This window comes from Seriola aureovittata, chromosome 4 (genome assembly GCF_021018895.1).
Source record: "Seriola aureovittata isolate HTS-2021-v1 ecotype China chromosome 4, ASM2101889v1, whole genome shotgun sequence".
In the NCBI taxonomy this organism is placed as follows: Eukaryota; Metazoa; Chordata; class Actinopteri; order Carangiformes; family Carangidae; genus Seriola; species Seriola aureovittata.
Genome location: NC_079367.1, coordinates 14,361,624 through 14,374,571, shown reverse-complemented (window position 1 = coordinate 14,374,571; position 12,948 = coordinate 14,361,624). Strand labels below are relative to the sequence as shown.

General features: G+C 40.7%; 1 protein-coding gene across 2 annotated transcripts in view; it reads left to right on the top strand.

Moving 5' to 3' along the window:
* The window catches only part of zgc:172282 (leucine-rich repeat and fibronectin type III domain-containing protein 1-like protein), a 172,525-nt gene that overhangs the window by 55,598 nt on the left and 103,979 nt on the right, over positions 1-12,948 (top strand). The gene's annotated exons all lie outside the window — the stretch shown is intronic.

Here is a 12,948-nt window from a genome sequence, read left to right as displayed (position 1 = left end):
AATTAATTAGGGTGGGTTTGATTCCAGGCTAATATCAGGTATAATACTTCAATTATGGCTTCTGCCAGGATCATTGTGTTTGTAATTGCATGACCAGATAGAAAATAAATCAGATCAAAAACTGCATGAATTTTGGATCGAAAATTGTTGAAACATGACTGCAAATTGAAAATTTTAATTTATCAACTAATAATTTGATGTATTTTAAAATAATTTGCTTACAGATTGAAAATAACTGAGATGGGGAGAGGAGTTGATTCTAATCCATTTCATAAAAAAAGCAAAGGCCCTCCCAGTGTTATTAATAGTTTGTTTGGATCCTCCCTTTGAAAAAAAAAACTGCAAATCCCCCACTATCTAAAATAATATTCCTTTCACTCTCTGGTTTTGAGAAAAGAGCTGCTAAATAAATGAGTGTTACTGTAAACGAATGAGTGAATATAGGTGGAGGCTTTGTGAGAGCTGAGGGACTTGAGCACCACAATATTATCTCCCCACCCAAATACCAAAAGTAAATATGAATTTGATCAGTTGTTGCTATAGCCTGATTACCTGTGGTTTCTCCAGCCCCTGCTCCCACATCTTTTCTGCTCCTCACATTGATCCTTCTCTGCTAGCCAGTTGATTATGATAAGGAAAATTGATTGTCGTCCTCTGCATATTGCTCAACACACCTGAGAGGCACACACACACACAAAAAAAAGCCCACAAAGAAATCAACACAAAGAAAGTCCACTGCTACTTTATGAGAAATAATATCAGAGAATGAAGAACATAATTGTTCAGCTTCAATGCAGAGTTTGTGTATGAAAGTAATGAGCCTGTGTTCTCTAGCCAAGATGAAAACTCCATGACAGGAGGTATTCCCCGTCTGACCTGTCGCTCGGAGTTGTGGAGATGCATCTGAGACTATTTATATCAAGTCTCCTCCATACACGCCTGTCTACTTGCCAAGCACCTGATATTAGTGACTTTATGTTTACTGGCACTCTCAGCAGGGCACTCACATCCCCGCCAAGATGCATGGCTTCTTTGAAGAAACTGAAAGCTCTATAGGTCGAACGAAATGCATCAAATAGGCCTAAAAAGCGGTGCAGTATTTGTCCACGTATATAATGGCTTCACAATGGCTGTGTTCTTCATTCATTAGCTCTACAAAACACAGTTTCTTTTTTTTCTTTTGTTTTTAAGTGGATGACATTATCCACTGCTCTAATTTGTAAATGGCTTGAGGCTTAAGAGGTTGCCTGTGCAGAATGCACTATCAGTTAGGGTAAATTAAATGAAATTGTTGTCTTTATAGTGGGTATTGAATAGAAATCTAATCAAAAATGCACAGTGGCTGCTGTCCTTGGGCTGTTTTTGTCTCCAAAGCATCATGTAGTACATACTGTAAACGTTTTAACAAACTCCACCCAGAACATATAGCACCTACAGAGGTGTCTCACAAGCACTTGTGTCTGAATGCTAACGCCCACAGTTTTGCAGATAAATTCCCATCGCGTGTGCTTATCACAACCCTGAATGTGAGCCTTAGTGAATGCGCTTGGCAAAATAGGGGAACTATACATGTCATGCCAGAAAGCATTCAGTGAATTAATTAAAAGTTGAAAGGGCCCATAGAGAAAGAGAGGGGCAGATAAAGAAAAAGAGATAGAGACAGGCTGCTATGAAAGGTAGAGACATAGAAGAGGGTTTGACAGGCGGGGGGGGGGGGGGGGGGGGGGTGATTTGTCTGAGGGAACAGGATGACGATAAGCAGGAAGGTAGCTTTTGCCAGACACATCCTGTTTGCATCCTGTATGTATAGAGATACAATTAATCAATTAAATCCTATGACTAATGATTATTGCAAATAAACCCGTTTGCTGACATATGATAAAACTGGCAACCTTTTCTCTAAAATATTCAGATTTTATTTTCATCTATTACAGCATTTTTTATTCTTTTATTTTTGGAATTCTGATAACCTTTGGAAGCAGCTTGAAATGGAAAAATAAAGATGGTAGAGGCAGAAAAAGGAGAGAGACAAACAAGCCGAGGTGACGAGGATATAAAAGGAAAGGGTGTGGAGGAAAGGGAGGGTGAAAGAACCAAGCAGAGGCATTGGAGGAAACACTGAAAGACCAAATTCGCCTGTTAAATTGCACAGTAATGAGGTCCGGGGTAAGTCAAGTGTTGAGGAATGGGCCACAGTATATATGATGTGTCACAGTGACCACGCCTCACTGCAGCAGTGCGTGTGTGTGTGTGTGTGTGTGTGTGTGTGTCAAAGGAAGTTTTTTGTTTTCTTTTATTAGTGAGGGTTGATTGGGTCATATTGCAAGTTCAGATCAGCCAGCCCCCTCATTATCACTGCGCGCACACACACACACACACACACACACACACACACACAGGCATGGGGTGGATAAGCATATAAATGAATCAGCGCTTAACAATGCGCAGTGGACGGTAGCGATGAGGAGGCAGGTGGGAGGGAGAAAGTGAGGAAAGTAGGGAGGCAAGCAGATAGAGGGTTGGGAGGAAGGAGAAATTACAGTAACGTGGAGGTAGGGAGGACAGAGAAACTAGAAAAAATAAAGTACAAGAGAAGGCAATGAAGAAATGGAGACATGGGGAGAGGGCGAATGAAGCATATTAAAATTAAGTTTAAATTTAGACAGTAATTGTAGGATGAATTCAGATAGATAAGAAAGTGTGGAATGCACAAATGAGGAGGTAATGGACAGAGAAGAGAGCGGGGGGAATGGAGGGCAGACAATTTGAGGGGGCAGTGATCAAATCAGGGAAATAGAGTGAGAGAGTGACAAATGTAGAGGAGGGGAAACAGATGGAAGGAGAGAGGACCAAATGGATAGAGTGTTAGGCTGACAGGATGGAGACGATAGTGAAGGCGGCGGGAGGAACAGTTAGGAGAGAGCAGACTTAATATCTCAAGGTCAACCTGCTGTTGATTAGAACTGGGGAATAAAGGCCCCCTACACGGTGGATTTATGGGCTGCCCTTGACAAAAGTTGACAGATGTGAGAAAGGTGATGAAATCTTTGGTTGCCGTCAAATCAAAGCCTTGTTCTCAATGGGAGACGTGGCCACCACTGGCATTCGTGTCCTTCTGGATGAATTGGAATCACTTTGGTGATGCCCCGACTCTCATCCAGTCCCATCACCAGGTCAAAATTACTATTTGTGCAAAACTAGAGGTATTTCCCCTTCATCTTTGTGAGCATTTTATCAAGATGATGTTATTGATTTAGCTCAAAGCACAATTCTGCCTAATTAAAGCCTCACAGAGCTGCTAACACAGCTGTAGACCCTTTGTCTAGTTAAATAAGGTAAAGAGTAATCTAATAGCATCTGAAACTTTTGTTTTTTTCCAGAGATTTTCAAAATATGACTAGCGTTTTTTTTTCCTGATAATATGCTGCTATGATCACCAAGTATTCAAGGCACATGCATACAGATATTGTACCGTCACGGTGGCAGAGATAATGATGAAGATTTTATGAGACCCATCTTGCACAGTGTGACATGCAATGAACCTGCAAAGCCGCTGCTGCTGCACAGTGTGCGGCAGCAGCGGAGGGGGGGAGGGGGAGGGGGAGAAAGGGACAATGGAGAGAGAGAGATAGATAGAGATAAAGAGAGAGCGAGAGAGAGAGAGAGAGCAGCAAAGTGCAGAGCTTGAGATATAATATAAACTTTCTGCTATCCGGCGAGCACCTTGGAAAAAAAACAAAATGGGAAACACAGAAGGACCAGTGACGATGGTAAAAATAGAGCTAGGGCGGAGAGTGTGAGGGAGAATTGAGAGGGGGAGTAGACGACGCGAGGGAGACATGATATACTATATTGAGAGACAAAGAGAGGGTGAGACAGACAGTGTAAGGTGCATACAGAGAGACACAGAGAGAGAGACAGGTGGCGGTGTTGTGTGGGAGGTGGAGAGAAAGCAATGGAGAGGTCAGTGTTAACTGCTGTGGTCTGGCTTTCTCCCTGAGACCTATCACAACCTATCAACTCACTCTGGTGGAACACACACACACACACACACACACACACACACACACACACACACACACACACACACACACACAACACACACACACACACACACACACACACACACAACAGATTCCCTCCTCTGTGATGTGGACGGGCTAAATAGAGAGAAATAGTGGTGCTGTAAGTGGTCTGGAGAAGGAGAGAGGCAGGGAATGAAGAAATTGTTTCAGATGCGAGGAGCTGGTGAAAGATCATACTTCTAAATGTGTGTGTGCATGTGTGTGTGTATGTGTAATTTTGCACATGGGTGCTTTTGTGTGTGTGTGTGTGTGTGTGTGTGTGTGTGTGTGTGTGTGTGTGTGTATGTGTGTGTGTGTGTGTGTATGTGTGTGTGTGTGTGTGTGTGTTAGACGGGAGATGGAATCCATTTGACCAATGAAAGAAAAAGTAGCATAGCACTTTGTGTACAGTCTACAACCTGCCTGTGATTTGGCCAAGGTCATGGAATGACTCCCACAAAGTCATCCTGACTGAACTTGGTGTTTGAAGACAGACAAGTGAAAAAGCTGATGTAGAGTCTAAGTATGAGGCTCAAATACTTCAAAAGATGCCCTGTTTATGTTCGGTCTGAACCCTGAAACACAACCACAGCGTAGCATCTTACGTGAAGCATGATTTAAGCGAAAGGTCTCGGTGTGTGTGCTCAAGTAAATTACCATTAGTTGTTGTTAGTTCACCGTGAACAGCAGGTAATTTGTGAGGTATAAATTTGTGGAATTCCCTTTTAAGGAAGCGGGTATTCTCTTTTGATGTGCCACAGTACACTAGTGTACCGTCGTTTTCCAGATTCATTTAGACATGCACACCTCTGACTCTACAGAGGGGACGAGGGCATGGAAGAGAAGAGAAGAGAAGAGAAGAGGCACGGCTGTCAGTCATCATCAGCCATGAGGGAAAGATGGCCGGGAGGCGGGACAGAGCAATTATACTCCAGATACCACCAGCTACTTGCACGCACGCAGGCGCACACGCACACACACACACACACACACACACACACACACACACACACACACACACACACACACACACACACACACACACACACGGGTTAGCAGTGTGCAGTACATTGTCAGCGTGTTCAAATGCAGAACACAGCTGGGTAATTTACTGAAGCCTTTGTTATACAATTGCCTGCAAATTGAATTTACAATTAATGTGGATAATGGTAAGTGGTGTTTGAGATCAATGTGAGAAATCTTCATTTCTTCAATACATACCTCTACTGCTCAGCTGCTGATTGTTTGCATTGAGTGTTTACTTGTGAGGGCTTCGAGTCAAAAGGTGTTTCAGGGATCACTTCCTGTGGAATAAGAGTAAGTTTGGCTTCTCTCTATCAGACTGTGACTCACAGGCATCTTGATTGACAGTGAACCCACACGAGAGACCCGTGACAGACAGAAATGTGGGATACCATTTATGTGCAGTAAAGTCTTGCTCTAGTCTTCATCAAGCCTGTTTATCAGCTTCCTCCCTCCCTCTGTCCTTCCTCCTGTCTACACCCCCATTTATCACTTTCCCTCTATTTCCTTCCCTCTATTCCTCTCTCCTGGTCATCACTTGGAAATAAATAATCATTTCTGTCCTCTATTTTCCACAATTCAACCTGTTTTTGAAGCCGCATGATGGCTGATAGCCAGGTTTCATTACATGAATTATCATCATTCCCCTTTATTAAAATAATATTACTTATCATGATTTTAGTACAGCTATCCCACCCTAATGCAAAATCCTCCTGCCGTCAAAACACAAACATTATAGTTATTAATGGTCTTATCTCGATTCGTAAACAAATATCCTCCCCAGAGCTTATGCTGCCCATCAGAAATAATTCGCCTTCTTTTTCGTTATTCTACATTTTTTATTTTCTCTCAGCGGAGTTCAGTCTGAAAAATGAAACTCCAGTCGTGCTGCTGCCTCAGATTCAAAAATGGCAGAGTAAATTACAACATCAAACAGATCACCTAATCCGACTGCTTTTGCCGAGCGGCTCTGTTTAAACAATGGCACAAAAGGAAAGCAGGATGACAAATGAAACGTCTGACAAATAATAGAAGTCGGCAAGAAAAAGGTTTGATTGGAGGTAGTGTGTTTATTGGCAGGCTCATGCCTTGTTTGGAGTTGCAACTGTTTATGGAAGGCGTGAAAAGCTTATTTGCTGCTATACAGTATGAGACCTAAATCATACGTTGTCAACTTGTCTGTGCTGATATGTAGGATAAATGTTGGGAGATGTGTCTGTGTGGTCATGTTATGAACTGTTGTGTTCATCCTCTCCCCTCATCTCTAATCCGTCGCACAGCTGGGGCACTCAGAGTGTGTGTGTGTGTGTGTGTGTGTGTGTGTGTGTGTGTGTGTGTGTGTGTAGCAGCATGTGTGTCTGCGGGTTTGTGCCATCGTGTCCGTCTGTGACCCACTCTGTGTTTGTGTGAGCAACAACAGGGCATGTATTTATTTAGAGGGTTAGAATTTGTCCGGAGTATATTTAGTATATTCTTCGAGTCATACTTCACAGCATCATCATCATTATCGTCATCATCGTCATCATCGTCCCCTAGACTCTTATTAATATGTTCTGCTTTGGGTTAATGTCACTTAGAACAATGGCAAAGACAACTCTATCCTATGGGGTTTATCAGACCTCCAGACTACGGTCCATATTAACACATATATACACATATATAGATCTTCATTATCAGTTTAATGTGTGAGAAAAATATTAAAGTCAGAAAAGGTTTATTAAAAATAGACACAATTCTTCATCATTAAAGATACTTTTAATGCAACTGTGGAAGTTTTCACCGACACAATATGGTAGGCTTGGCCTCATAAACTGCAGTTATAGGTGCGATCCTCTTTTAACAATTGAGTCTGTGTGTGTGTGAGAGTGCCAGAGACTGCTGCTATATTCACGACCGTGCGTGTACGTGCGTGTACGTGCGTGTACGTGCATGTGCGCGCTTGTACATACAAGTGTTAGAGTTCGGCATTCGGCACATACGTGTGAGCACGAGAGAGCTCACGCAGAGCTGGAGATCAAATGTTACTGTGTCCACATCTCCGTGTGCCCCGGTGCACATGCTTAACACACAAACACACGTGCTTCGACAAACACAGACACTTGGTTTTTATTTATTTATTTATTTTTTTGCCACTGTGAGTTTGCCACTGTGTGTGCAGTGCTAAAAGGCTTTGGCTGTCAGAACAGAGCTTTTAACGGTCATCCCAGCAACATTTAAGCACATGAAATGCTCTTTGATAGACAATTTTGCACTTCACTTATCTAGCTGGTAATTTCCAGTTTATTAGATTCATTAATATTTTTGCATTTGGCAGATAAACTGTTCTGACTCTGCTTATGCATGTGTTTCACAAATGGACTCCAAATGAAATCATCATCCTGAGGTTTCTGCATCATTTCTGCTGCTTTCATGCTCTAGGAACGTGTTATGTGTCTGTCACTCCTCTTCTGTGTATTGCATTATGTTTGTGTATTTCTACACTATCAAATGTATTTAAATTCTTATGGCGGCCTCCTGTGTCCTACGTTTTCCCAGCTCTATGTGGTTAATTAGTTTATTGGTTTATTCAAACTAACAAAAAAAAAAAGGCCTATGTACCCTACTAAAACTTAAATTATGTCATCAAGGAGATTAAAATTTCTAATCAAATCTAGTCATCATAAACACCATAGTAGGTGTAATGAGGTCATTTTGAATGTTGACATTAATTTCTTGAGAGAAAAGCTACTACAACAATGTGTTGATTAAATGGACTCCATGATTAACAAACTAGCTGTAGCCATGGGAACAGCTTCTCTCCATGTGTCCTTAAGCAGACGAAGACAAAGAATAGTCAGTCACTGTCTTAACTTCTCTATCCTCTACGGAAACAGTGGTCAACTCTAACGCTGAACCTTACTCACCCATTCAAGTGGATCAGGGACTGATAGTTGCAGTAGCTCCAGGAAATTTAGCTCATGACACTTTTCCGCCGAGATGCTTCACTACATTACTGTGGCTCAGCAGCTAAAGGGTTTCCTGAGTGTCCCAGGAGTGAAATAAGCAAGCGACCTACCAGTTGTTTTAATGTGGACACATATTAGCATATGGTCAAAGCTGAATGCCAGTTCATAGAACAACAGTATAACTGTAAATGAATTCAATGTATCATAAAAAAAAGTATTTTTCACCTACATGAAGACGAGGGTGCTCGGCAGTTTTTCATTCCTCTATGGATCTCAGTAGATTACTTCAACATCTTTACCTCACTCTCAACATAATTACCTCAGACCAGTTACACTGATGTGTTCAGTCACTCAAGTGGCTCCAGTGATGAGACAGTGAGGGGACAGAGAGAGGGAGAGAGACAAGAGTTTGTGTGTGTGTGTGTGTGTGTGTGTGTGTGTGTGTGTGTGTGTGTGTTTCAGTATCTGTATGGCTGTGTGTATATGTCATGTTGGCTGGACTGCAAAGCAGAGCGGAGCAGATGGGTCTATAATGAGGAAACAGAATGATTCTGATAATGATGACCAGATAATTACGCTGCATCTGAAGGACGGAGGAAGGCGCAGGGAGGGTCGAAGTAGTGCGGTGGATTAAAAAGAGAGAGAAATGGATGAGAGAAAGAGGAGTGCAGGGGGGTTAGGAGGAGCTGGACTCAGTTGTATCATGAGGAAAGGGAGGAGAAGAGGAGCAGAGGAGATGGGGATGAGATGGGAGCAGGGAGCTCACAGGCCATTAAAAAAATCTTTAAATATCTTTTACTGAAATATCTACACTGTAGGTCTGTAAAGGTCTTACTTGGAGTTATGTAACCATAAATACATGTCTCTTTTCCATGCTGACCTTCTCTGTTAGGTACTAAACCTAAAGAACATCTATACTGGAAACATTTCGGGCACATTTTGAACCCGTCTCTCAGAATGGATACACTCTCATTTATTAATGCTGCTGTCCGCACACACACACACACACACACACACACACACACACACACACACACACACACACACACACACACACACACACACACACACACACACACACACACACACACACACACAGCTGAGCTGCTTCTTATATGCGCCAGTCAGAGCTGCTTTATGTACTTACTTACTTAATGTCTGCTTTTTCTTAAGCAGTAACCTGCTGGAGAGAGAGAGTGGAGTCAGGTGTAAGGCTCCAGCCCGCTGAGTGCAATGACAGCTCACTTCAGTTCAGTACAGTTTCATTCAGTTCAAAATACTTGATTTGTCCTTAAAGGGGAGGAGTTTACAAACAGAAATGCATATGAATTCATTCACATGACATAAAAAAAAAAAAAGTTGAAAAGCACAAGGGGTAAATGGATGTGGCCAATCTGTAGCTGTAGTCATTATGTGACAGTGAAGCTGAGGTTAAAAACAAATTGAGAAAGTCAGTAATGGCCAGTCCCTCACAGCAGGAAGATAACACTAATATGGATTAACATTGCCAGAATCCCACAGAGCTAATTTCATTTCTAAAATGGTGGAATCCTTTTATGAACTTATTTTCTGGGCTTAATTTTGTCAAAGAAAGAGATACCAGGTTTATTAGAATACTAAATATACAGTTGTCTTCATTTTTCTGACTTCATTCACAACCAAGTCTGTCTAATCTAATCTAAACAAAATGATTAGTTTTGATCCATTTTCAATGATGATTGGCTGAGAAAAATACACAATGGACAGATTCTTTAATTACATCAACACTTGTAATGTACTGAGCTCTGACTTATTCATTTTAAAATTTTATTCATTTACTTATTCCATCCTTTGAAATCTGGCACTCGTCTTAAGTACTGCTGCTTTACCCACGTTTTAAATGGTTTTCTATTAATCAGTGACATTTACTGTAGCACATATTGCACTGAATCGGTCAAGACTCTAGCAAATTAACTTATTTAATTGATCTCAGTATAATATGTAACAGTACAGAGTACAACAGCCATCATAAAAAGCCATCTCTCTCACACACTCACACACACACACCACACACACACACACACACACACACACACACACACACACACACACACACAGCTGAGCTGCTTCTTATATGCGCCAGTCAGAGCTGCTTTATGTACTTACTTACTTAATGTCTGCTTTTTCTTAAGCAGTAACCTGCTGGAGAGAGAGAGTGGAGTCAGGTGTAAGGCTCCAGCCCGCTGAGTGCAATGACAGCTCACTTCAGTTCAGTACAGTTTCATTCAGTTCAAAATACTTGATTTGTCCTTAAAGGGGAGGAGTTTACAAACAGAAATGCATATGAATTCATTCACATGACATAAAAAAAAAAAAAGTTGAAAAGCACAAGGGGTAAATGGATGTGGCCAATCTGTAGCTGTAGTCATTATGTGACAGTGAAGCTGAGGTTAAAAACAAATTGAGAAAGTCAGTAATGGCCAGTCCCTCACAGCAGGAAGATAACACTAATATGGATTAACATTGCCAGAATCCCACAGAGCTAATTTCATTTCTAAAATGGTGGAATCCTTTTATGAACTTATTTTCTGGGCTTAATTTTGTCAAAGAAAGAGATACCAGGTTTATTAGAATACTAAATATACAGTTGTCTTCATTTTTCTGACTTCATTCACAACCAAGTCTGTCTAATCTAATCTAAACAAAATGATTAGTTTTGATCCATTTTCAATGATGATTGGCTGAGAAAAATACACAATGGACAGATTCTTTAATTACATCAACACTTGTAATGTACTGAGCTCTGACTTATTCATTTTAAAATTTTATTCATTTACTTATTCCATCCTTTGAAATCTGGCACTCGTCTTAAGTACTGCTGCTTTACCCACGTTTTAAATGGTTTTCTATTAATCAGTGACATTTACTGTAGCACATATTGCACTGAATCGGTCAAGACTCTAGCAAATTAACTTATTTAATTGATCTCAGTATAATATGTAACAGTACAGAGTACAACAGCCATCATAAAAAGCCATCTCTCTCACACACTCACACACACACACACACACACACACACACACACACACACACACACACACACACAAATAAACGCGCACACACACACACCTACCTCAAGGACGCCTTTCTGTCTGCTTTATACTCATACGTACACTTTCTTTTTCTCCCTCTTTCGTTCGTATTCATGCGCGCACACACGCACGCACCCACACACACACACAGATACTAAGCCCGCTGACAGGTCATTTCACCACAATCTAACATTGCTGGGTGGAGAGATCAGATGCTAAATATAGAGACAAACTGAGCAGAATACCAACGACTCCAAAGATCACACAATTGAGACGAGCAGTGTGACGATTCAAATGAGTTATTGAGACAGTGCTTTTCAAAGACAGGTTCATCCCTACGGCTGGTTAATGGGAGGCTTATTATAGGCTTAAAGAGAAGCTTTTTGAAGAAACTTAATTTAATCACAGTTTTGCTTTGGCAAGGTCTTCCAAAAGTATCGCAATTTCATAAAAGTGAAATGTTAAAAAATTAGATTGAATCTATAAATGAATAAAAAAATTTGACAACGTCTCCATGTCCAGTAAAAAAAAAAAAAAAAAAAAAAAAAAAAAAAAAAAAAGAGTATTCCATCAGATATGGATGATAGACTTTAGTTTTTAGGAGGCATCTGTGTTTATCCTCTTTATTAGCTACCACCTCATTGGATATTTTGGAGCTTTAAAATTACTAAGACTCGCTAGTAATTGACTTAAGTCTTAGAAGATGAAGTCACGTTTACAGAACAATCAGTTAGGGAGGAGCGCCCTGTGTTATAGCATCAGGCTCGATTCATTCCCTCATTAAATAGTGTTATGGCCTTTATTCCGCTTGCTCTGTTCCCTTCATAGCCTCTCTCTGATACAGGTTTGATGCTACACTGAATGTTCTTTCATCATTCTCCGTTTACTATTTTGGCCGCTTGTGCAGACATGCTGCGAAGTAACGCTGTGAAAAATAAACACTGTGATTAGACAGGTCATAGAATATAAACAGACTGCATGGATTTCATGGTAAATTCTGGTCTTGGGCTGATAAATGCACATCTATGCTGGACTTTGGCTGATAAACACAGCATTGTATAAACAAATCTTCTGAGTATTTGAAGAGATAACGGGTTGTTTCGATGTCAGGTGTCATTCAGGAATTTAAATTTCACCCTCTGGACCGTGGAGCGCAGCATGAGTGGTTGATGCACGGTAACTGAAATGAACACGGGTTGTGTGTGAGAAGGGAAGATGTGCTCCTGATCAAAAGAGAAAGGAGGAGGCAAATGAAATACTGTTTCAACACTGTTAACTGAAGAGCATAATTTAGCAATTCAATGGGCACAAATTTCCCTTCTATTAATTAAAAGGGGGACATGAATAAAGTAATTCTAGGTTACAAATTATAAATATGAGGTTATAAATTATTTCTTTGAGAATAGAATTTTTTTTCCCCTCCCATAAGACTTGCCAAGCTTAAAAGATTGTTCAATTACTGGTGGGATTTCTTTTCTTTTTTTCCTTCCTTTTTTTTTTTTTTTTTGGCCTTTTAACAACAGACATACAACATTTTAAGATGGAACCGCAGAGGTTTATAAAAGCCACTCGGCAAAACTTTAAGATTTTAGCACCTCATTGAAGCCAGAAGCAGCTGCCACAAGGGACTTCAACATAGCTGCGGCAGTAACGTATCATACCAGAGTATCCTCTTGTGTATTTCTGTTTTGATAGTAAGCTGCAGAACAAAGCGTCGAGCTCAAAAGCCCTAAAACTAGAAGGAAAGACAATTAAAGAAAAAATATAATTAACATGGTGCTGTCACTGCAGGAAAGGATGTATGTGTTTTACTTGTATTTTAATTGCAGGGGAAGGGGGGGGGGT